The following is a 27,742-nucleotide window of genomic DNA, read 5'->3' on the forward strand; positions in this document are numbered from 1 at the left end:
CCCCTTCAGTTACATACGCTCTCTGCTGATGACGGCCGAAAGACAGAAACACGTGTCCAGAGATACGGCACTCGCTGCACCTACCTTAGGTGAAAGATTTTCTACAGCGATACGGCACTTGCTGCACCTACTTAGGGTGAATACTTTTTTTGAAAAATTCTTACTATTTATATTTAAATGACTGCATTTACCATGATGCCTTGGGGCTATTTTACACTTGAATGCAAGGCAGTGTGCTCCGTTTTTCTTTTTCGATGTCTAAATAACGGCTCCCGTGAGCCTCTTGCTCACGAGCACTGGCGATGCACCTGTGCGCCTACTGAGTGGTACAGAAACCTGTGAGGACGTTTGGTGGCATTTCAAGCAACCCCTTCAGTTACATACGCTCTCTGCTGATGACGGCCGAAAGCCAGAAACACGTGTCCAGAGATACGGCACTCGCTGCACCTACCTTAGGTGAAAGACTTTCTACAGCGATGTGGTACTTGCTGCAGCTACTTAGGGTGAATTCTTTTTTTGAAAAATATTCACTATTTATATTTAAATGACTGCATTTACCATGATGCCTTGTGGCTATTTTCCACTTGAATACAAGTCAGGGTGCTCCCTTTTTCTTTTTGGATGTCTAAATGACGGCTCCCGTGAGCCTCTTGCTGACAAGCACTGGCGATGCACCTGTGCGCCTACTGAGTGGTACAGAAACCTGTGAGGACGTTTGGCGGCATTTCAAGTGACCCCTTCAGTTACATACGCTCTCTGCTGATGACGGCCGAAAGCCAGAAACACGTGTCCAGAGATACGGCACTCGCTGCACCTACCTTAGGTGAAAGACTTTCTACAGCGATACAGCACTTGCTGCACCTACCTAGGGTGAATACTTTTTTAGAAAAATATTCACTATTTATATTTAAATGACTTTATTTACCATGATGCCTTGGGGATATTTTCCACTTGAATGCAAGGCAGTGTGCTCCCTTTTTTTTTTTTTATGTCTAAATGACGGCTCCCTTGAGCCTCTGCTGATGAGCACTGGCGATGCACCTGTGCGCCTAATAAATGGTACAGAAACCTGTGAGGACGTTTGGCGGCATTTCAAGCGACCCCTTCAGTTACATATGCTCTCTGCTGATGACGGCCGAAAGCCAGAAACACGTGTCCAAAGATACAGCACTCGCTGCACCTACCTTAGGTGAAAGACTTTCTACAGCGATACGGCACTTGCTGTATCTAATTAGGGTGAATACTTTTTAGAAAAATATTCACTATTTTTATTTAAATGACTGTATTTACCATGATGCCTTGGGGCTATTTTCCACTGGAATGCAAGGCAGTGTGCTCCCTTTTTCTTTTTGGATGTCTAAATGACGGCTCCGGTGAGCCTCTTGCTGACGAGCACTGGCGATGCACCCGTGTGCCTACTGAGTTGTACAGAAACCTGTGAGGACGTTTGGCGGCATTTCAAGCGACCCCTTCAGTTACATACGCTCTCTGCTGATGACGGTCGAAAGCCAGAAACACGTGTCCAGAGATACGGCACTCGCTGCACCTACCTTAGGTGAAAGACTTTCTACAGCGATACGGCACTTGCTGCACCTACTTAGGGTGAATACTTTTTTTGAAAAATTCTCACTATTTATATTTAAATGACTGCATTTACCATGATGCCTTTGGGCTATTTTACACTTGAATGCAAGGCAGTGTGCTCCCTTTTTCTTTTTGGATGTCTAAATGACGTCTCCCGTGAGCCTCTCGCTGACGAGCACTGGCGATGCACCTGTGCGCCTACTGAGTGGTACAGAAACCTGTGAGGACGTTTGGTGGCATTTCAAGCGACCCCTTCAGTTACATACGCTCTCTGCTGATGGCGGCCGAAAGCCAGAAACACGTGTCCAGAGATACCGCACTCGCTGCACCTACCTTAGGTGAAAGACTTTCTTCAGCGATGCGGTACTTGCTACAGCTACTTAGGGTGAATACTTTTTTTGAAAAATATTCACTATTTATATTTAAATGACTGCATTTACCATGATGCCTTGGGGCTATTTTCCACTTGAATGCAAGGCAGGGTGCTCCCTTTTTCTTTTTGGATGTCTAAATGACGGCTCCCGTGATCCTCTTGCTGACAAGAAATGGCGATGCACCTGTGCGCCTACTGAGTGGTACAGAAACCTGTGAGGACGTTTGGCGGCATTTCAAGCGACCCCTTCAGTTACATACGCTCTCTGCTGATGACGGCCGAAAGCCAGAAACACGTGTCCAGAGATATGGCACTCGCTGCACCTACCTTAGGTGAAAGACTTTCTACAGCGATACAGCACTTGCTGCACCTACTTAGGGTGAATACCTTTTTAGAAAAATATTCACTATTTTTATTTAAATGACAGTATTTACCATGATGCCTTGGGGCTATTTTCCACTTGAATGCAAGGCAGTGTGCTCCCTTTTTTTTTTTTTGATGACTAAATGACGGCTCCCTTGAGCCTCTGCTGATGAGCACTAGCGATGCACCTGTGCGCCTAATAAATGGTACAGAAACATGTGAGGACGTTTGGCGGCATTTCAAGCGACCCCTTCAGTTACATACGCTCTCTGCTTATGACGGCCGAAAGCCTGAAACACGTGTCCAGAGATACGGCACTCGCTGCACCTACCTTAGGTGAAAGACTTTCTACAGCGATACGGTACTTGCTGCACCTACTTAGGGTGAATACTTTTTTTGAAAAATTCACACTATTTATATTGAAATGACTGCATTTACCATGATGCCTTGGGGCTATTTTACACTTGAATGCAAGGCAGTGTGCTCCCTTTTTCTTTTTGGCTGTCTAAATGAATGCTCCCGTGAGCCTCTTGCTGACGAGCACTGGCGATGCACCTGTGCGCCTACTGAGTGGTACAGAAACCTGTGAGGACGTTTGGCGGCATTTCAAGCGACCCCTTCAGTTACATACGCTCTCTGCTGATGACGGCCGAAAGCCAGAAACACGTGTCCAGAGATACGGCACTCGCTGCACCTACCTTAGGTGAAAGACTTTCTACAGCGATACGGCACTTGCTGTATCTACTTAGGGTGAATACTTTTTTAGAAAAATATTCACTATTTTTATTTAAATGACTGTATTTACCATGATGCCTTGGGGCTATTTTCCACTGGAATGCAAGGCAGTGTGCTCCCTTTTTCTTTTTGGATGTCTAAATGACGGCTCCGGTGAGCCTCTTGCTGACGAGCACTGGCGATGCACCCGTGTGCCTACTGAGTTGTACAGAAACCTGTGAGGACGTTTGGCGGCATTTCAAGCGACCCCTTCAGTTACATACACTCTCTGCTGTTGACGGCCGAAAGCCAGAAACACGTGTCCAGAGATACGGCACTCGCTGCACCTACCTTAGGTGAAAGACTTTCTACAGCGATGCAGCACTTGCTGCACCTACTTAGGGTGAATACTTTTTTTGAAAAATTCTCACTATTTATATTTAAATGACTGCATTTACCATGATGCCTTGGGGCTATTTTCCACTTGAATGCATGGCAGGGTGCTCCCTTTTTCTTTTTGGATGCTTAAATGACGGCTCCCGTGAGCCTCTTGCTGACGAGCACTGGCGATGCACCAGTGCGCCTACTGAGTGGTACAGAAACCTGTGAGGATGTTTGGTGGCATTTCAAGCGACCCCTTCAGTTACATACGCTCTCTGCTGATGACGGGCGAAAGCCAGAAACACGTGTCCAGAAATACAGCACTCGCTGCAACTACCTTAGGTGAAAGACTTTCTACAGCGATACGGCACTTGCTGCACCTACTTAGGGTGAATACTTTTTTTGAAAAATTCTCACTATTTATATTTAAATAACTGCATTTACCATGATGCCTTGGGGCTACTTTCCACTTGAATGCAAGGCAGTGTGCTCCCTTTTTTTTTTTTTTATGTCTAAATGACGGCTCCCTTGAGCCTCTGCTGATGAGCACTGGCGAAGCACCTGTGCGCCTAATAAATGGTACAGAAACCTGTGAGGACGTTTGGCGGCATTTCAAGCGACCCCTTCAGTTACATACGCTCTCTGCTGATGACGGCCGAAAGCCAGAAACACGTGTCCAGAGATACAGCACTCGCTGCACCTACCTTAGGTGAAAGACTTTCTACAGCGATACGGCACTTGCTGTATCTAATTAGGGTGAATACTTTTTAGAAAAATATTCACTATTTTTATTTAAATGACTGTATTTACCATGATGCCTTGGGGCTATTTTCCACTGGAATGCAAGGCAGTGTGCTCCCTTTTTCTTTTTGGATGTCTAAATGACGGCTCTGGTGAGCCTCTTGCTGACGAGCACTGGCGATGCACCCGTGTGCCTACTGAGTTGTACAGAAACCTGTGAGGACGTTTGGCGGCATTTCAAGCGACCCCTTCAGTTACATACGCTCTCTGCTGTTGACGGCCGAAAGCCAGAAACACGTGTCCAGAGATACGGCACTCGCTGCACCTACCTTAGGTGAAAGACTTTCTACAGCGATACGGCACTTGCTGCACCTACTTAGGGTGAATACTTTTTTTGAAAAATTCTCACTATTTATATTTAAATAACTGCATTTACCATGATGCCTTGGGGCTACTTTCCACTTGAAGGCAAGGCAGTGTGCTCCCTTTTTTTTTTTTTTATGTCTAAATGACGGCTCCCTTGAGCCTCTGCTGATGAGCACTGGCGATGCACCTGTGCGCCTACTGAGTGGTACAGAAACCTGTGAGGACGTTTGGTGGCATTTCAAGCGACCCCTTCAGTTACATACGCTCTCTGCTGATGGCGGCCGAAAGCCAGAAACACGTGTCCAGAGATACCGCACTCGCTGCACCTACCTTAGGTGAAAGACTTTCTTCAGCGATGCGGTACTTGCTACAGCTACTTAGGGTGAATACTTTTTTTGAAAAATATTCACTATTTATATTTAAATGACTGCATTTACCATGATGCCTTGGGGCTATTTTCCACTTGAATGCAAGGCAGGGTGCTCCCTTTTTCTTTTTGGATGTCTAAATGACGGCTCCCGTGAGCCTCTTGCTGACAAGAAATGGCGATGCACCTGTGCGCCTACTGAGTGGTACAGAAACCTGTGAGGACGTTTGGCGGCATTTCAAGCGACCCCTTCAGTTACATACGCTCTCTGCTGATGACGGCCCCAAGCCAGAAACACGTGTCCAGAGATATGGCACTCGCTGCACCTACCTTAGGTGAAAGACTTTCTACAGCGATACAGCACTTGCTGCACCTACTTAGGGTGAATACTTTTTTAGAAAAATATTCACTATTTTTATTTAAATGACAGTATTTACCATGATGCCTTGGGGCTATTTTCCACTTGAATGCAAGGCAGTGTGGTCCCTTTTTTTTTTTTGATGTCTAAATGACGGCTCCCTTGAGCCTCTGCTGATGAGCACTGGCGATGCACCTGTGTGCCTAATAAATGGTACAGAAACCTGTGAGGACGTTTGGCGGCATTTCAAGCGACCCCTTCAGTTACATACGCTCTCTGCTTATGACGGCCGAAAGCCAGAAACACGTGTCCAGAGATACGGCACTCGCTGCACCTACCTTAGGTGAAAGACTTTCTACAGCGATACGGTACTTGCTGCACCTACTTAGGGTGAATACTTTTTTTGAAAAATTCACACTATTTATATTGAAATGACTGCATTTACCATGATGCCTTGGGGCTATTTTCCACTGGAATGCAAGGCAGTGTGCTCCCTTTTTCTTTTTGGATGTCTAAATGACGGCTCCGGTGAGCCTCTTGCTGACGAGCACTGGCGATGCACCCGTGTGCCTACTGAGTTGTACAGAAACCTGTGAGGACGTTTGGCGGCATTTCAAGCGACCCCTTCAGTTACATACGCTCTCTGCTGATGACGGCCGAAAGCCAGAAACACGTGTCCAGAGATACGGCACTCGCTGCACCTACCTTAGGTGAAAGACTTTCTACAGCGATACAGCACTTGCTGCACCTACTTAGGGTGAATACTTTTTTTGAAAAATTCTCACTATTTATATTTAAATGACTGCATTTACCATGATGCCTTTGGGCTATTTTACACTTGAATGCAAGGCAGTGTGCTCCCTTTTTCTTTTTGGATGTCTAAATGACGTCTCCCGTGAGCCTCTCGCTGACGAGCACTGGCGATGCACCTGTGCGCCTACTGAGTGGTACAGAAACCTGTGAGGACGTTTGGTGGCATTTCAAGCGACCCCTTCAGTTACATACGCTCTCTGCTGATGGCGGCCGAAAGCCAGAAACACGTGTCCAGAGATACCGCACTCGCTGCACCTACCTTAGGTGAAAGACTTTCTTCAGCGATGCGGTACTTGCTACAGCTACTTAGGGTGAATACTTTTTTTGAAAAATATTCACTATTTATATTTAAATGACTGCATTTACCATGATGCCTTGGGGCTATTTTCCACTTGAATGCAAGGCAGGGTGCTCCCTTTTTCTTTTTGGATGTCTAAATGACGGCTCCCGTGAGCCTCTTGCTGACAAGAAATGGCGATGCACCTGTGCGCCTACTGAGTGGTACAGAAACCTGTGAGGACGTTTGGCGGCATTTCAAGCGACCCCTTCCGTTACATACGCTCTCTGCTGATGACGGCCCCAAGCCAGAAACACGTGTCCAGAGATATGGCACTCGCTGCACCTACCTTAGGTGAAAGACTTTCTACAGCGATACAGCACTTGCTGCACCTACTTAGGGTGAATACTTTTTTAGAAAAATATTCACTATTTTTATTTAAATGACAGTATTTACCATGATGCCTTGGGGCTATTTTCCACTTGAATGCAAGGCAGTGTGCTCCCTTTTTTTTTTTTGATGTCTAAATGACGGCTCCCTTGAGCCTCTGCTGATGAGCACTGGCGATGCACCTGTGTGCCTAATAAATGGTACAGAAACCTGTGAGGACGTTTGGCGGCATTTCAAGCGACCCCTTCAGTTACATACGCTCTCTGCTTATGACGGGCGAAAGCCAGAAACACGTGTCCAGAGATACGGCACTCGCTGCACCTACCTTAGGTGAAAGACTTTCTACAGCGATACGGTACTTGCTGCACCTACTTAGGGTGAATACTTTTTTTGAAAAATTCACACTATTTATATTGAAATGACTGCATTTACCATGATGCCTTGGGGCTATTTTACACTTGAATGCAAGGCAGTGTGCTCCCTTTTTCTTTTTGGCTGTCTAAATGAATGCTCCCGTGAGCCTCTTGCTGACGAGCACTGGCGATGCACCTGTGCGCCTACTGAGTGGTACAGAAACCTGTGAGGACGTTTGGCGGCATTTCAAGCGACCCCTTCAGTTACATACGCTCTCTGCTGATGACGGCCGAAAGCCAGAAACACGTGTCCAGAGATACGGCACTCGCTGCACCTACCTTAGGTGAAAGACTTTCTACAGCGATACGGCACTTGCTGTATCTACTTAGGGTGAATACTTTTTTAGAAAAATATTCACTATTTTTATTTAAATGACTGTATTTACCATGATGCCTTGGGGATATTTTCCACTGGAATGCAAGGCAGTGTGCTCCCTTTTTCTTTTTGGATGTCTAAATGACGGCTCCGGTGAGCCTCTTGCTTACGAGCACTGGTGATGCACCCGTGTGCCTACTGAGTTGTACAGAAACCTGTGAGGACGTTTGGCGGCATTTCAAGCGACCCCTTCAGTTACATACGCTCTCTGCTGTTGACGGCTGAAAGCCAGAAACACGTGGCCAGAGATACGGCACTCGCTGCACCTACCTTAGGTGAAAGACTTTCTACAGCGATACGGCACTTGCTGCACCTACTTAGGGTGAATACTTTTTTTGAAAAATTCTCACTATTTATATTCAAATGACTGCATTTACCATGATGCCTTGGGGCTATTTTACACTTGAATGCAAGGCAGTGTGCTCCCTTTTTCTTTTTGGATGTCTAAATGACGGCTCCCTTGAGCCCCTGCTGACGAGCACTGGCGATGCTCCTGAGCGCCTAATAAGTGGTACAGAAACCTGTGAGGACGTTTGGCGGCATTTCAAGCGACCCCTTCAGTTACATACACTCTCTGCTGATGACGGCCGAAAGCCAGAAACACGTGTCCAGAGATACGGCACTCGCTGCAACTACCTTAGGTGAAAGACTTTCTACAGCGATACAGCACTTGCTGCACCTACTTAGGGTGAATACTTTTTTTGAAAAATTCTCACTATTTATATTTAAATGACTGCATTTACCATGATGCCTTGGGGCTATTTTCCACTTGAATGCAAGGCAGGGTGCTCCCTTTTTCTTTTTGGATGCTTAAATGACTGCTCCCGTGAGCGTCTTGCAGACGAGTACTGGCGATGTACCTGTGCGCCTACTGAGTAGTACAGAAACCTGTGAGGATGTTTGGCGGCATTTCAAGCGACCCCTTCAGTTACATACGCTCTCTGCTGTTGACGGCCGAAAGCCAGAAACACGTGTCCAGAGATACGGCACTCGCTGCACCTACCTTAGGTGAAAGACTTTCTACAGCGATACGGCACTTGCTGTATCTACTTAGGGTGAATACTTTTTTAGAAAAATATTCACTATTTTTATTTAAATGACTGTATTTACCATGATGCCTTGGGGCTATTTTCCACTGGAATGCAAGGCAGTGTGCTCCCTTTTTCTTTTTGGATGTCTAAATGACGGCTCCGGTGAGCCTCTTGCTGACGAGCACTGGCGATGCACCCATGTGCCTACTGAGTTGTACAGAAACCTGTGAGGACGTTTGGCGGCATTTCAAGCGACCCCTTCAGTTACATACGCTCTCTGCTGTTGACGGCCGAAAGCCAGAAACACGTGTCCAGAGATACGGCACTCGCTGCACCTACCTTAGGTGAAAGACTTTCTACAGCGATGCAGCACTTGCTGCACCTACTTAGGGTGAATACTTTTTTTGAAAAATTCTCACTATTTATATTTAAATGACTGCATTTACCATGATGCCTTGGGGCTATTTTCCACTTGAATGCATGGCAGGGTGCTCCCTTTTTCTTTTTGGATGCTTAAATGACGGCTCCCGTGAGCCTCTTGCTGACGAGCACTGGCGATGCACCAGTGCGCCTACTGAGTGGTACAGAAACCTGTGAGGATGTTTGGTGGCATTTCAAGCGACCCCTTCAGTTACATACGCTCTCTGCTGATGACGGGCGAAAGCCAGAAACACGTGTCCAGAAATACAGCACTCGCTGCACCTACCTTAGGTGAAAGACTTTCTACAGCGATACGGCACTTGCTGCACCTACTTAGGGTGAATACTTTTTTTGAAAAATTCTCACTATTTATATTTAAATAACTGCATTTACCATGATGCCTTGGGGCTACTTTCCACTTGAATGCAAGGCAGTGTGCTCCCTTTTTTTTTTTTTATGTCTAAATGACGGCTCCCTTGAGCCTCTGCTGATGAGCACTGGCGATGCACCTGTGCGCCTAATAAATGGTACAGAAACCTGTGAGGACGTTTGGCGGCATTTCAAGCGACCCCTTCAGTTACATACGCTCTCTGCTGATGACGGCCGAAAGCCAGAAACACGTGTCCAGAGATACAGCACTCGCTGCACCTACCTTAGGTGAAAGACTTTCTACAGCGATACGGCACTTGCTGTATCTAATTAGGGTGAATACTTTTTAGAAAAATATTCACTATTTTTATTTAAATGACTGTATTTACCATGATGCCTTGGGGCTATTTTCCACTGGAAAGCAAGGCAGTGTGCTCCCTTTCTCTTTTTGGATGTCTAAATGACGGCTCTGGTGAGCCTCTTGCTGACGAGCACTGGCGATGCACCCGTGTGCCTACTGAGTTGTACAGAAACCTGTGAGGACGTTTGGCGGCATTTCAAGCGACCCCTTCAGTTACATACGCTCTCTGCTGTTGACGGCCGAAAGCCAGAAACACGTGTCCAGAGATACGGCACTCGCTGCACCTACCTTAGGTGAAAGACTTTCTACAGCGATACGGCACTTGCTGCACCTACTTAGGGTGAATACTTTTTTTGAAAAATTCTCACTATTTATATTTAAATAACTGCATTTACCATGATGCCTTGGGGCTACTTTCCACTTGAATGCAAGGCAGTGTGCTCCCTTTTTTTTTTTTTTATGTCTAAATGACGGCTCCCTTGAGCCTCTGCTGATGAGCACTGGCGATGCACCTGTGCGCCTAATAAATGGTACAGAAACCTGTGAGGACGTTTGGCGGCATTTCAAGCGACCCCTTCAGTTACATACGCTCTCTGCTGATGACGGCCGAAAGCCAGAAACACGTGTCCAGAGATACAGCACTCGCTGCACCTACCTTAGGTGAAAGACTTTATACAGCGATACGGCACTTGCTGTATCTAATTAGGGTGAATACTTTTTAGAAAAATATTCACTATTTTTATTTAAATGACTGTATTTACCATGATGCCTTGGGGCTATTTTCCACTGGAATGCAAGGCAGTGTGCTCCCTTTTTCTTTTTGGATGTCTAAATGACGGCTCCGGTGAGCCTCTTGCTGACGAGCACTGGCGATGCACCCGTGTGCCTACTGAGTTGTACAGAAACCTGTGAGGACGTTTGGCGGCATTTCAAGCGACCCCTTCAGTTACATACGCTCTCTGCTGATGACGGCCGAAAGCCAGAAACACGTGTCCAGAGATACGGCACTCGCTGCACCTACCTTAGGTGAAAGACTTTCTACAGCGATACGGCACTTGCTGCACCTACTTAGGGTGAATACTTTTTTTGAAAAATTCTCACTATTTATATTTAAATGACTGCATTTACCATGATGCCTTTGGGCTATTTTACACTTGAATGCAAGGCAGTGTGCTCCCTTTTTCTTTTTGGATGTCTAAATGACGTCTCCCGTGAGCCTCTCGCTGACGAGCACTGGCGATGCACCTGTGCGCCTACTGAGTGGTACAGAAACCTGTGAGGACGTTTGGTGGCATTTCAAGCGACCCCTTCAGTTACATACGCTCTCTGCTGATGGCGGCCGAAAGCCAGAAACACGTGTCAAGAGATACCGCACTCGCTGCACCTACCTTAGGTGAAAGACTTTCTTCAGCGATGCGGTACTTGCTACAGCTACTTAGGGTGAATACTTTTTTTGAAAAATATTCACTATTTATATTTAAATGACTGCATTTACCATGATGCCTTGGGGCTATTTTCCACTTGAATGCAAGGCAGGGTGCTCCCTTTTTCTTTTTGGATGTCTAAATGACGGCTCCCGTGAGCCTCTTGCTGACAAGAAATGGCGATGCACCTGTGCGCCTACTGAGTGGTACAGAAACCTGTGAGGACGTTTGGCGGCATTTCAAGCGACCCCTTCAGTTACATACGCTCTCTGCTGATGACGGCCCCAAGCCAGAAACACGTGTCCAGAGATATGGCACTCGCTGCACCTACCTTAGGTGAAAGACTTTCTACAGCGATACAGCACTTGCTGCACCTACTTAGGGTGAATACTTTTTTAGAAAAATATTCACTATTTTTATTTAAATGACAGTATTTACCATGATGCCTTGGGGCTATTTTCCACTTGAATGCAAGGCAGTGTGCTCCCTTTTTTTTTTTTGATGTCTAAATGACGGCTCCCTTGAGCCTCTGCTGATGAGCACTGGCGATGCACCTGTGTGCCTAATAAATGGTACAGAAACCTGTGAGGACGTTTGGCGGCATTTCAAGCGACCCCTTCAGTTACATACGCTCTCTGCTTATGACGGCCGAAAGCCAGAAACACGTGTCCAGAGATACGGCACTCGCTGCACCTACCTTAGGTGAAAGACTTTCTACAGCGATACGGTACTTGCTGCACCTACTTAGGGTGAATACTTTTTTTAAAAAATTCACACTATTTATATTGAAATGACTGCATTTACCATGATGCCTTGGGGCTATTTTACACTTGAATGCAAGGCAGTGTGCTCCCTTTTTCTTTTTGGCTGTCTAAATGAATGCTCCCGTGAGCCTCTTGCTGACGAGCACTGGCGATGCACCTGTGCGCCTACTGAGTGGTACAGAAACCTGTGAGGACGTTTGGCGGCATTTCAAGCGACCCCTTCAGTTACATACGCTCTCTGCTGATGACGGCCGAAAGCCAGAAACACGTGTCCAGAGATACGGCACTCGCTGCACCTACCTTAGGTGAAAGACTTTCTACAGCGATACGGCACTTGCTGTATCTACTTAGGGTGAATACTTTTTTAGAAAAATATTCACTATTTTTATTTAAATGACTGTATTTACCATGATGCCTTGGGGATATTTTCCACTGGAATGCAAGGCAGTGTGCTCCCTTTTTCTTTTTGGATGTCTAAATGACGGCTCCGGTGAGCCTCTTGCTGACGAGCACTGGTGATGCACCCGTGTGCCTACTGAGTTGTACAGAAACCTGTGAGGACGTTTGGCGGCATTTCAAGCGACCCCTTCAGTTACATACGCTCTCTGCTGTTGACGGCTGAAAGCCAGAAACACGTGGCCAAAGATACGGCACTCGCTGCACCTACCTTAGGTGAAAGACTTTCTACAGCGATACGGCACTTGCTGCACCTACTTAGGGTGAATACTTTTTTTGAAAAATTCTCACTATTTATATTTAAATGACTGCATTTACCATGATGCCTTGGGGCTATTTTACACTTGAATGCAAGGCAGTGTGCTCCCTTTTTCTTTTTGGATGTCTAAATGACGGCTCCCTTGAGCCTCTGCTGACGAGCACTGGCGATGCTCCTGAGCGCCTAATAAGTGGTACAGAAACCTGTGAGGACGTTTGGCGGCATTTCAAGCGACCCCTTCAGTTACATACACTCTCTGCTGATGACGGCCGAAAGCCAGAAACACGTGTCCAGAGATACGGCACTCGCTGCAACTACCTTAGGTGAAAGACTTTCTACAGCGATACAGCACTTGCTGCACCTACTTAGGGTGAATACTTTTTTTGAAAAATTCTCACTATTTATATTTAAATGACTGCATTTACCATGATGCCTTGGGGCTATTTTCCACTTGAATGCAAGGCAGGGTGCTCCCTTTTTCTTTTTGGATGCTTAAATGACTGCTCCCGTGAGCCTCTTGCAGACGAGTACTGGCGATGTACCTGTGCGCCTACTGAGTAGTACAGAAACCTGTGAGGATGTTTGGCGGCATTTCAAGCGACCCCTTCAGTTACATACGCTCTCTGCTGTTGACGGCCGAAAGCCAGAAACACGTGTCCAGAGATACGGCACTCGCTGCACCTACCTTAGGTGAAAGACTTTCTACAGCGATACGGCACTTGCTGCACCTACTTAGGGTGAATACTTTTTTTGAAAAATTCTCACTATTTATATTTAAATGACTGCATTTACCATGATGCCTTGGGGCTATTTTACACTTGAATGCAAGGCAGTGTGCTCCCTTTTTCTTTTTGGATGTCTAAATGACGGCTCCCTTGAGCCTCTGCTGACGAGCACTGGCGATGCTCCTGTGCGCCTAATAAGTGGTACAGAAACCTGTGAGGACGTTTGGCGGCATTTCAAGCGACCCCTTCAGTTACATACACTCTCTGCTGATGACGGCCGAAAGCCAGAAACACGTGTCCAGAGATACGGCACTCGCTGCAACTACCTTAGGTGAAAGACTTTCTACAGCGATACAGCACTTGCTGCACCTACTTAGGGTGAATACTTTTTTTGAAAAATTCTCACTATTTATATTTAAATAACTGCATTTACCATGATGCCTTGGGGCTACTTTCCACTTGAATGCAAGGCAGTGTGCTCCCTTTTTTTTTTTTTTATGTCTAAATGACGGCTCCCTTGAGCCTCTGCTGATGAGCACTGGCGATGCACCTGTGCGCCTAATAAATGGTACAGAAACCTGTGAGGACGTTTGGCGGCATTTCAAGCGACCCCTTCAGTTACATACGCTCTCTGCTGATGACGGCCGAAAGCCAGAAACACGTGTCCAGAGATACAGCACTCGCTGCACCTACCTTAGGTGAAAGACTTTCTACAGCGATACGGCACTTGCTGTATCTAATTAGGGTGAATACTTTTTAGAAAAATATTCACTATTTTTATTTAAATGACTGTATTTACCATGATGCCTTGGGGCTATTTTCCACTGGAATGCAAGGCAGTGTGCTCCCTTTTTCTTTTTGGATGTCTAAATGACGGCTCCGGTGAGCCTCTTGCTGACGAGCACTGGCGATGCACCCGTGTGCCTACTGAGTTGTACAGAAACCTGTGAGGACGTTTGGCGGCATTTCAAGCGACCCCTTCAGTTACATACGCTCTCTGCTGTTGACGGCCGAAAGCCAGAAACACGTGTCCAGAGATACGGCACTCGCTGCACCTACCTTAGGTGAAAGACTTTCTACAGCGATACGGCACTTGCTGCACCTACTTAGGGTGAATACTTTTTTTGAAAAATTCTCACTATTTATATTTAAATAACTGCATTTACCATGATGCCTTGGGGCTACTTTCCACTTGAATGCAAGGCAGTGTGCTCCCTTTTTTTTTTTTTTATGTCTAAATGACGGCTCCCTCGAGCCTCTGCTGATGAGCACTGGCGATGCACCTGTGCGCCTTATAAATGGTACAGAAACCTGTGAGGACGTTTGGCGACATTTCAAGCGACCCCTTCAGTTACATACGCTCTCTGCTGATGACGGCCGAAAGCCAGAAACACGTGTCCAGAGATACAGCACTCGCTGCACCTACCTTAGGTGAAAGACTTTCTACAGCGATACGGCACTTGCTGTATCTAATTAGGGTGAATACTTTTTAGAAAAATATTCACTATTTTTATTTAAATGACTGTATTTACCATGATGCCTTGGGGCTATTTTCCACTGGAATGCAAGGCAGTGTGCTCCCTTTTTCTTTTTGGATGTCTAAATGACGGCTCCGGTGAGCCTCTTGCTGACGAACACTGGCGATGCACCCGTGTGCCTACTGAGTTGTACAGAAACCTGTGAGGACGTTTGGCGGCATTTCAAGCGACCCCTTCAGTTACATACGCTCTCTGCTGTTGACGGCCGAAAGCCAGAAACACGTGTCCAGAGATACGGCACTCGCTGCACCTACCTTAGGTGAAAGACTTTCTACAGCGATACGGCACTTGCTGCACCTACTTAGGGTGAATACTTTTTTTGAAAAATTCTCACTATTTATATTTAAATAACTGCATTTACCATGATGCCTTGGGGCTACTTTCCACTTGAATGCAAGGCAGTGTGCTCCCTTTTTATTTTTTTTATGTCTAAATGACGGCTCCCTTGAGCCTCTGCTGATGAGCACTGGCGATGCACCTGTGCGCCTAATAAATGGTACAGAAACCTGTGAGGACGTTTGGCGGCATTTCAAGCGACCCCTTCAGTTACATACGCTCTCTGCTGATGACGGCCGAAAGCCAGAAACACGTGTCCAGAGATACAGCACTCGCTGCACCTACCTTAGGTGAAAGACTTTATACAGCGATACGGCACTTGCTGTATCTAATTAGGGTGAATACTTTTTAGAAAAATATTCACTATTTTTATTTAAATGACTGTATTTACCATGATGCCTTGGGGCTATTTTCCACTGGAATGCAAGGCAGTGTGCTCCCTTTTTCTTTTTGGATGTCTAAATGACGGCTCCGGTGAGCCTCTTGCTGACGAGCACTGGCGATGCACCCGTGTGCCTACTGAGTTGTACAGAAACCTGTGAGGACGTTTGGCGGCATTTCAAGCGACCCCTTCAGTTACATACGCTCTCTGCTGATGACGGCCGAAAGCCAGAAACACGTGTCCAGAGATACGGCACTCGCTGCACCTACCTTAGGTGAAAGACTTTCTACAGCGATACGGCACTTGCTGCACCTACTTAGGGTGAATACTTTTTTTGAAAAATTCTCACTATTTATATTTAAATGACTGCATTTACCATGATGCCTTTGGGCTATTTTACACTTGAATGCAAGGCAGTGTGCTCCCTTTTTCTTTTTGGATGTCTAAATGACGTCTCCCGTGAGCCTCTCGCTGACGAGCACTGGCGATGCACCTGTGCGCCTACTGAGTGGTACAGAAACCTGTGAGGACGTTTGGTGGCATTTCAAGCGACCCCTTCAGTTACATACGCTCTCTGCTGATGGCGGCCGAAAGCCAGAAACACGTGTCCAGAGATACCGCACTCGCTGCACCTACCTTAGGTGAAAGACTTTCTTCAGCGATGCGGTACTTGCTACAGCTACTTAGGGTGAATACTTTTTTTGAAAAATATTCACTATTTATATTTAAATGACTGCATTTACCATGATGCCTTGGGGCTATTTTCCACTTGAATGCAAGGCAGGGTGCTCCCTTTTTCTTTTTGGATGTCTAAATGACGGCTCCCGTGAGCCTCTTGCTGACAAGAAATGGCGATGCACCTGTGCGCCTACTGAGTGGTACAGAAACCTGTGAGGACGTTTGGCGGCATTTCAAGCGACCCCTTCCGTTACATACGCTCTCTGCTGATGACGGCCCCAAGCCAGAAACACGTGTCCAGAGATATGGCACTCGCTGCACCTACCTTAGGTGAAAGACTTTCTACAGCGATACAGCACTTGCTGCACCTACTTAGGGTGAATACTTTTTTAGAAAAATATTCACTATTTTTATTTAAATGACAGTATTTACCATGATGCCTTGGGGCTATTTTCCACTTGAATGCAAGGCAGTGTGCTCCCTTTTTTTTTTTTGATGTCTAAATGACGGCTCCCTTGAGCCTCTGCTGATGAGCACTGGCGATGCACCTGTGTGCCTAATAAATGGTACAGAAACCTGTGAGGACGTTTGGCGGCATTTCAAGCGACCCCTTCAGTTACATACGCTCTCTGCTTATGACGGCCGAAAGCCAGAAACACGTGTCCAGAGATACGGCACTCGCTGCACCTACCTTAGGTGAAAGACTTTCTACAGCGATACGGTACTTGCTGCACCTACTTAGGGTGAATACTTTTTTTGAAAAATTCACACTATTTATATTGAAATGACTGCATTTACCATGATGCCTTGGGGCTATTTTACACTTGAATGCAAGGCAGTGTGCTCCCTTTTTCTTTTTGGCTGTCTAAATGAATGCTCCCGTGAGCCTCTTGCTGATGAGCACTGGCGATGCACCTGTGCGCCTACTGAGTGGTACAGAAACCTGTGAGGACGTTTGGCGGCATTTCAAGCGACCCCTTCAGTTACATACGCTCTCTGCTGATGACGGCCGAAAGCCAGAAACACGTGTCCAGAGATACGGCACTCGCTGCACCTACCTTAGGTGAAAGACTTTCTACAGCGATACGGCACTTGCTGTATCTACTTAGGGTGAATACTTTTTTAGAAAAATATTCACTATTTTTATTTAAATGACTGTATTTACCATGATGCCTTGGGGATATTTTCCACTGGAATGCAAGGCAGTGTGCTCCCTTTTTCTTTTTGGATGTCTAAATGACGGCTCCGGTGAGCCTCTTGCTTACGAGCACTGGTGATGCACCCGTGTGCCTACTGAGTTGTACAGAAACCTGTGAGGACGTTTGGCGGCATTTCAAGCGACCCCTTCAGTTACATACGCTCTCTGCTGTTGACGGCTGAAAGCCAGAAACACGTGGCCAGAGATACGGCACTCGCTGCACCTACCTTAGGTGAAAGACTTTCTACAGCGATACGGCACTTGCTGCACCTACTTAGGGTGAATACTTTTTTTGAAAAATTCTCACTATTTATATTTAAATGACTGCATTTACCATGATGCCTTGGGGCTATTTTACACTTGAATGCAAGGCAGTGTGCTCCCTTTTTCTTTTTGGATGTCTAAATGACGGCTCCCTTGAGCCTCTGCTGACGAGCACTGGCGATGCTCCTGAGCGCCTAATAAGTGGTACAGAAACCTGTGAGGACGTTTGGCGGCATTTCAAGCGACCCCTTCAGTTACATACACTCTCTGCTGATGACGGCCGAAAGCCAGAAACACGTGTCCAGAGATACGGCACTCGCTGCAACTACCTTAGGTGAAAGACTTTCTACAGCGATACAGCACTTGCTGCACCTACTTAGGGTGAATACTTTTTTTGAAAAATTCTCACTATTTATATTTAAATGACTGCATTTACCATGATGCCTTGGGGCTATTTTCCACTTGAATGCAAGGCAGGGTGCTCCCTTTTTCTTTTTGGATGCTTAAATGACTGCTCCCGTGAGCGTCTTGCAGACGAGTACTGGCGATGTACCTGTGCGCCTACTGAGTAGTACAGAAACCTGTGAGGATGTTTGGCGGCATTTCAAGCGACCCCTTCAGTTACATACGCTCTCTGCTGTTGACAGCCGAAAGCCAGAAACACGTGTCCAGAGATACGGCACTCGCTGCACCTACCTTAGGTGAAAGACTTTCTACAGCGATACGGCACTTGCTGTATCTACTTAGGGTGAATACTTTTTTAGAAAAATATTCACTATTTTTATTTAAATGACTGTATTTACCATGATGCCTTGGGGCTATTTTCCACTGAAATGCAAGGCAGTGTGCTCCCTTTTTCTTTTTGGATGTCTAAATGACGGCTCCGGTGAGCCTCTTGCTGACGAGCACTGGCGATGCACCCGTGTGCCTACTGAGTTGTACAGAAACCTGTGAGGACGTTTGGCGGCATTTCAAGCGACCCCTTCAGTTACATACGCTCTCTGCTGTTGACGGCCGAAAGCCAGAAACACGTGTCCAGAGATACGGCACTCGCTGCACCTACCTTAGGTGAAAGACTTTCTACAGCGATGCAGCACTTGCTGCACCTACTTAGGGTGAATACTTTTTTTGAAAAATTCTCACTATTTATATTTAAATGACTGCATTTACCATGATGCCTTGGGGCTATTTTCCACTTGAATGCATGGCAGGGTGCTCCCTTTTTCTTTTTGGATGCTTAAATGACGGCTCCCGTGAGCCTCTTGCTGACGAGCACTGGCGATGCACCAGTGCGCCTACTGAGTGGTACAGAAACCTGTGAGGATGTTTGGTGGCATTTCAAGCGACCCCTTCAGTTACATACGCTCTCTGCTGATGACGGGCGAAAGCCAGAAACACGTGTCCAGAAATACAGCACTCGCTGCACCTACCTTAGGTGAAAGACTTTCTACAGCGATACGGCACTTGCTGCACCTACTTAGGGTGAATACTTTTTTTGAAAAATTCTCACTATTTATATTTAAATAACTGCATTTACCATGATGCCTTGGGGCTACTTTCCACTTGAATGCAAGGCAGTGTGCTCCCTTTTTTTTTTTTTTATGTCTAAATGACGGCTCCCTTGAGCCTCTGCTGATGAGCACTGGCGATGCACCTGTGCGCCTAATAAATGGTACAGAAACCTGTGAGGACGTTTGGCGGCATTTCAAGCGACCCCTTCAGTTACATACGCTCTCTGCTGATGACGGCCGAAAGCCAGAAACACGTGTCCAGAGATACAGCACTCGCTGCACCTACCTTAGGTGAAAGACTTTCTACAGCGATACGGCACTTGCTGTATCTAATTAGGGTGAATACTTTTTAGAAAAATATTCACTATTTTTATTTAAATGACTGTATTTACCATGATGCCTTGGGGCTATTTTCCACTGGAATGCAAGGCAGTGTGCTCCCTTTTTCTTTTTGGATGTCTAAATGACGGCTCTGGTGAGCCTCTTGCTGACGAGCACTGGCGATGCACCCGTGTGCCTACTGAGTTGTACAGAAACCTGTGAGGACGTTTGGCGGCATTTCAAGCGACCCCTTCAGTTACATACGCTCTCTGCTGTTGACGGCCGAAAGCCAGAAACACGTGTCCAGAGATACGGCACTCGCTGCACCTACCTTAGGTGAAAGACTTTCTACAGCGATACGGCACTTGCTGCACCTACTTAGGGTGAATACTTTTTTTGAAAAATTCTCACTATTTATATTTAAATAACTGCATTTACCATGATGCCTTGGGGCTACTTTCCACTTGAATGCAAGGCAGTGTGCTCCCTTTTTTTTTTTTTTATGTCTAAATGACGGCTCCCTTGAGCCTCTGCTGATGAGCACTGGCGATGCACCTGTGCGCCTAATAAATGGTACAGAAACCTGTGAGGACGTTTGGCGGCATTTCAAGCGACCCCTTCAGTTACATACGCTCTCTGCTGATGACGGCCGAAAGCCAGAAACACGTGTCCAGAGATACAGCACTCGCTGCACCTACCTTAGGTGAAAGACTTTATACAGCGATACGGCACTTGCTGTATCTAATTAGGGTGAATACTTTTTAGAAAAATATTCACTATTTTTATTTAAATGACTGTATTTACCATGATGCCTTGGGGCTATTTTCCACTGGAATGCAAGGCAGTGTGCTCCCTTTTTCTTTTTGGATGTCTAAATGACGGCTCCGGTGAGCCTCTTGCTGACGAGCACTGGCGATGCACCCGTGTGCCTACTGAGTTGTACAGAAACCTGTGAGGACGTTTGGCGGCATTTCAAGCGACCCCTTCAGTTACATACGCTCTCTGCTGATGACGGCCGAAAGCCAGAAACACGTGTCCAGAGATACGGCACTCGCTGCACCTACCTTAGGTGAAAGACTTTCTACAGCGATACGGCACTTGCTGCACCTACTTAGGGTGAATACTTTTTTTGAAAAATTCTCACTATTTATATTTAAATGACTGCATTTACCATGATGCCTTTGGGCTATTTTACACTTGAATGCAAGGCAGTGTGCTCCGTTTTTCTTTTTGGATGTCTAAATGACGTCTCCCGTGAGCCTCTCGCTGACGAGCACTGGCGATGCACCTGTGCGCCTACTGAGTGGTACAGAAACCTGTGAGGACGTTTGGTGGCATTTCAAGCGACCCCTTCAGTTACATACGCTCTCTGCTGATGGCGGCCGAAAGCCAGAAACACGTGTCCAGAGATACCGCACTCGCTGCACCTACCTTAGGTGAAAGACTTTCTTCAGCGATGCGGTACTTGCTACAGCTACTTAGGGTGAATACTTTTTTTGAAAAATATTCACTATTTATATTTAAATGACTGCATTTACCATGATGCCTTGGGGCTATTTTCCACTTGAATGCAAGGCAGGGTGCTCCCTTTTTCTTTTTGGATGTCTAAATGACGGCTCCCGTGAGCCTCTTGCTGACAAGAAATGGCGATGCACCTGTGCGCCTACTGAGTGGTACAGAAACCTGTGAGGACGTTTGGCGGCATTTCAAGCGACCCCTTCAGTTACATACGCTCTCTGCTGATGACGGCCCCAAGCCAGAAACACGTGTCCAGAGATATGGCACTCGCTGCACCTACCTTAGGTGAAAGACTTTCTACAGCGATACAGCACTTGCTGCACCTACTTAGGGTGAATACTTTTTTAGAAAAATATTCACTATTTTTATTTAAATGACAGTATTTACCATGATGCCTTGGGGCTATTTTCCACTTGAATGCAAGGCAGTGTGCTCCCTTTTTTTTTTTTTATGTCTAAATGACGGCTCCCTTGAGCCTCTGCTGATGAGCACTGGCGATGCACCTGTGTGCCTAATAAATGGTACAGAAACCTGTGAGGACGTTTGGCGGCATTTCAAGCGACCCCTTCAGTTACATACGCTCTCTGCTTATGACGGCCGAAAGCCAGAAACACGTGTCCAGAGATACGGCACTCGCTGCACCTACCTTAGGTGAAAGACTTTCTACAGCGATACGGTACTTGCTGCACCTACTTAGGGTGAATACTTTTTTTGAAAAATTCACACTATTTATATTGAAATGACTGCATTTACCATGATGCCTTGGGGCTATTTTACACTTGAATGCAAGGCAGTGTGCTCCCTTTTTCTTTTTGGCTGTCTAAATGAATGCTCCCGTGAGCCTCTTGCTGACGAGCACTGGCGATGCACCTGTGCGCCTACTGAGTGGTACAGAAACCTGTGAGGACGTTTGGCGGCATTTCAAGCGACCCCTTCAGTTACATACGCTCTCTGCTGATGACGGCCGAAAGCCAGAAACACGTGTCCAGAGATACGGCACTCGCTGCACCTACCTTAGGTGAAAGACTTTCTACAGCGATACGGCACTTGCTGTATCTACTTAGGGTGAATACTTTTTTAGAAAAATATTCACTATTTTTATTTAAATGACTGTATTTACCATGATGCCTTGGGGATATTTTCCACTGGAATGCAAGGCAGTGTGCTCCCTTTTTCTTTTTGGATGTCTAAATGACGGCTCCGGTGAGCCTCTTGCTGACGAGCACTGGTGATGCACCCGTGTGCCTACTGAGTTGTACAGAAACCTGTGAGGACGTTTGGCGGCATTTCAAGCGACCCCTTCAGTTACATACGCTCTCTGCTGTTGACGGCTGAAAGCCAGAAACACGTGGCCAGAGATACGGCACTCGCTGCACCTACCTTAGGTGAAAGACTTTCTACAGCGATACGGCACTTGCTGCACCTACTTAGGGTGAATACTTTTTTTGAAAAATTCTCACTATTTATATTTAAATGACTGCATTTACCATGATGCCTTGGGGCTATTTTACACTTGAATGCAAGGCAGTGTGCTCCCTTTTTCTTTTTGGATGTCTAAATGACGGCTCCCTTGAGCCTCTGCTGACGAGCACTGGCGATGCTCCTGAGCGCCTAATAAGTGGTACAGAAACCTGTGAGGACGTTTGGCGGCATTTCAAGCGACCCCTTCAGTTACATACACTCTCTGCTGATGACGGCCGAAAGCCAGAAACACGTGTCCAGAGATACGGCACTCGCTGCAACTACCTTAGGTGAAAGACTTTCTACAGCGATACAGCACTTGCTGCACCTACTTAGGGTGAATACTTTTTTTGAAAAATTCTCACTATTTATATTTAAATGACTGCATTTACCATGATGCCTTGGGGCTATTTTCCACTTGAATGCAAGGCAGGGTGCTCCCTTTTTCTTTTTGGATGCTTAAATGACTGCTCCCGTGAGCCTCTTGCAGACGAGTACTGGCGATGTACCTGTGCGCCTACTGAGTAGTACAGAAACCTGTGAGGATGTTTGGCGGCATTTCAAGCGACCCCTTCAGTTACATACGCTCTCTGCTGTTGACGGCCGAAAGCCAGAAACACGTGTCCAGAGATACGGCACTCGCTGCACCTACCTTAGGTGAAAGACTTTCTACAGCGATACGGCACTTGCTGCACCTACTTAGGGTGAATACTTTTTTTGAAAAATTCTCACTATTTATATTTAAATGACTGCATTTACCATGATGCCTTGGGGCTATTTTACACTTGAATGCAAGGCAGTGTGCTCCCTTTTTCTTTTTGGATGTCTAAATGACGGCTCCCTTGAGCCTCTGCTGACGAGCACTGGCGATGCTCCTGTGCGCCTAATAAGTGGTACAGAAACCTGTGAGGACGTTTGGCGGCATTTCAAGCGACCCCTTCAGTTACATACACTCTCTGCTGATGACGGCCGAAAGCCAGAAACACGTGTCCAGAGATACGGCACTCGCTGCAACTACCTTAGGTGAAAGACTTTCTACAGCGATACAGCACTTGCTGCACCTACTTAGGGTGAATACTTTTTTTGAAAAATTCTCACTATTTATATTTAAATAACTGCATTTACCATGATGCCTTGGGGCTACTTTCCACTTGAATGCAAGGCAGTGTGCTCCCTTTTTTTTTTTTTTATGTCTAAATGACGGCTCCCTTGAGCCTCTGCTGATGAGCACTGGCGATGCACCTGTGCGCCTAATAAATGGTACAGAAACCTGTGAGGACGTTTGGCGGCATTTCAAGCGACCCCTTCAGTTACATACGCTCTCTGCTGATGACGGCCGAAAGCCAGAAACACGTGTCCAGAGATACAGCACTCGCTGCACCTACCTTAGGTGAAAGACTTTCTACAGCGATACGGCACTTGCTGTATCTAATTAGGGTGAATACTTTTTAGAAAAATATTCACTATTTTTATTTAAATGACTGTATTTACCATGATGCCTTGGGGCTATTTTCCACTGGAATGCAAGGCAGTGTGCTCCCTTTTTCTTTTTGGATGTCTAAATGACGGCTCCGGTGAGCCTCTTGCTGACGAGCACTGGCGATGCACCCGTGTGCCTACTGAGTTGTACAGAAACCTGTGAGGACGTTTGGCGGCATTTCAAGCGACCCCTTCAGTTACATACGCTCTCTGCTGTTGACGGCCGAAAGCCAGAAACACGTGTCCAGAGATACGGCACTCGCTGCACCTACCTTAGGTGAAAGACTTTCTACAGCGATACGGCACTTGCTGCACCTACTTAGGGTGAATACTTTTTTTGAAAAATTCTCACTATTTATATTTAAATAACTGCATTTACCATGATGCCTTGGGGCTACTTTCCACTTGAATGCAAGGCAGTGTGCTCCCTTTTTTTTTTTTTTATGTCTAAATGACGGCTCCCTCGAGCCTCTGCTGATGAGCACTGGCGATGCACCTGTGCGCCTTATAAATGGTACAGAAACCTGTGAGGACGTTTGGCGGCATTTCAAGCGACCCCTTCAGTTACATACGCTCTCTGCTGATGACGGCCGAAAGCCAGAAACACGTGTCCAGAGATACAGCACTCGCTGCACCTACCTTAGGTGAAAGACTTTCTACAGCGATACGGCACTTGCTGTATCTAATTAGGGTGAATACTTTTTAGAAAAATATTCACTATTTTTATTTAAATGACTGTATTTACCATGATGCCTTGGGGCTATTTTCCACTGGAATGCAAGGCAGTGTGCTCCCTTTTTCTTTTTGGATGTCTAAATGACGGCTCCGGTGAGCCTCTTGCTGACGAGCACTGGCGATGCACCCGTGTGCCTACTGAGTTGTACAGAAACCTGTGAGGACGTTTGGCGGCATTTCAAGCGACCCCTTCAGTTACATACGCTCTCTGCTGTTGACGGCCGAAAGCCAGAAACACGTGTCCAGAGATACGGCACTCGCTGCACCTACCTTAGGTGAAAGACTTTCTACAGCGATACGGCACTTGCTGCACCTACTTAGGGTGAATACTTTTTTTGAAAAATTCTCACTATTTATATTTAAATAACTGCATTTACCATGATGCCTTGGGGCTACTTTCCACTTGAATGCAAGGCAGTGTGCTCCCTTTTTATTTTTTTTATGTCTAAATGACGGCTCCCTTGAGCCTCTGCTGATGAGCACTGGCGATGCACCTGTGCGCCTAATAAATGGTACAGAAACCTGTGAGGACGTTTGGCGGCATTTCAAGCGACCCCTTCAGTTACATACGCTCTCTGCTGATGACGGCCGAAAGCCAGAAACACGTGTCCAGAGATACAGCACTCGCTGCACCTACCTTAGGTGAAAGACTTTATACAGCGATACGGCACTTGCTGTATCTAATTAGGGTGAATACTTTTTAGAAAAATATTCACTATTTTTATTTAAATGACTGTATTTACCATGATGCCTTGGGGCTATTTTCCACTGGAATGCAAGGCAGTGTGCTCCCTTTTTCTTTTTGGATGTCTAAATGACGGCTCCGGTGAGCCTCTTGCTGACGAGCACTGGCGATGCACCCGTGTGCCTACTGAGTTGTACAGAAACCTGTGAGGACGTTTGGCGGCATTTCAAGCGACCCCTTCAGTTACATACGCTCTCTGCTGTTGACGGCCGAAAGCCAGAAACACGTGTCCAGAGATACGGCACTCGCTGCACCTACCTTAGGTGAAAGACTTTCTACAGCGATACGGCACTTGCTGCACCTACTTAGGGTGAATACTTTTTTTGAAAAATTCTCACTATTTATATTTAAATGACTGCATTTACCATGATGCCTTTGGGCTATTTTACACTTGAATGCAAGGCAGTGTGCTCCCTTTTTCTTTTTGGATGTCTAAATGACGTCTCCCGTGAGCCTCTCGCTGACGAGCACTGGCGATGCACCTGTGCGCCTACTGAGTGGTACAGAAACCTGTGAGGACGTTTGGTGGCATTTCAAGCGACCCCTTCAGTTACATACGCTCTCTGCTGATGGCGGCCGAAAGCCAGAAACACGTGTCCAGAGATACCGCACTCGCTGCACCTACCTTAGGTGAAAGACTTTCTTCAGCGATGCGGTACTTGCTACAGCTACTTAGGGTGAATACTTTTTTTGAAAAATATTCACTATTTATATTTAAATGACTGCATTTACCATGATGCCTTGGGGCTATTTTCCACTTGAATGCAAGGCAGGGTGCTCCCTTTTTCTTTTTGGATGTCTAAATGACGGCTCCCGTGAGCCTCTTGCTGACAAGAAATGGCGATGCACCTGTGCGCCTACTGAGTGGTACAGAAACCTGTGAGGACGTTTGGCGGCATTTCAAGCGACCCCTTCCGTTACATACGCTCTCTGCTGATGACGGCCCCAAGCCAGAAACACGTGTCCAGAGATATGGCACTCGCTGCACCTACCTTAGGTGAAAGACTTTCTACAGCGATACAGCACTTGCTGCACCTACTTAGGGTGAATACTTTTTTAGAAAAATATTCACTATTTTTATTTAAATGACAGTATTTACCATGATGCCTTGGGGCTATTTTCCACTTGAATGCAAGGCAGTGTGCTCCCTTTTTTTTTTTTGATGTCTAAATGACGGCTCCCTTGAGCCTCTGCTGATGAGCACTGGCGATGCACCTGTGTGCCTAATAAATGGTACAGAAACCTGTGAGGACGTTTGGCGGCATTTCAAGCGACCCCTTCAGTTACATACGCTCTCTGCTTATGACGGCCGAAAGCCAGAAACACGTGTCCAGAGATACGGCACTCGCTGCACCTACCTTAGGTGAAAGACTTTCTACAGCGATACGGTACTTGCTGCACCTACTTAGGGTGAATACTTTTTTTGAAAAATTCACACTATTTATATTGAAATGACTGCATTTACCATGATGCCTTGGGGCTATTTTACACTTGAATGCAAGGCAGTGTGCTCCCTTTTTCTTTTTGGCTGTCTAAATGAATGCTCCCGTGAGCCTCTTGCTGACGAGCACTGGCGATGCACCTGTGCGCCTACTGAGTGGTACAGAAACCTGTGAGGACGTTTGGCGGCATTTCAAGCGACCCCTTCAGTTACATACGCTCTCTGCTGATGACGGCCGAAAGCCAGAAACACGTGTCCAGAGATACGGCACTCGCTGCACCTACCTTAGGTGAAAGACTTTCTACAGCGATACGGCACTTGCTGTATCTACTTAGGGTGAATACTTTTTTAGAAAAATATTCACTATTTTTATTTAAATGACTGTATTTACCATGATGCCTTGGGGATATTTTCCACTGGAATGCAAGGCAGTGTGCTCCCTTTTTCTTTTTGGATGTCTAAATGACGGCTCCGGTGAGCCTCTTGCTTACGAGCACTGGTGATGCACCCGTGTGCCTACTGAGTTGTACAGAAACCTGTGAGGACGTTTGGCGGCATTTCAAGCGACCCCTTCAGTTACATACGCTCTCTGCTGTTGACGGCTGAAAGCCAGAAACACGTGGCCAGAGATACGGCACTCGCTGCACCTACCTTAGGTGAAAGACTTTCTACAGCGATACGGCACTTGCTGCACCTACTTAGGGTGAATACTTTTTTTGAAAAATTCTCACTATTTATATTTAAATGACTGCATTTACCATGATGCCTTGGGGCTATTTTACACTTGAATGCAAGGCAGTGTGCTCCCTT

Source organism: Pleurodeles waltl, chromosome 3_1, assembly GCF_031143425.1.
Source record: "Pleurodeles waltl isolate 20211129_DDA chromosome 3_1, aPleWal1.hap1.20221129, whole genome shotgun sequence".
NCBI lineage: Eukaryota > Metazoa > Chordata > Amphibia > Caudata > Salamandridae > Pleurodeles > Pleurodeles waltl.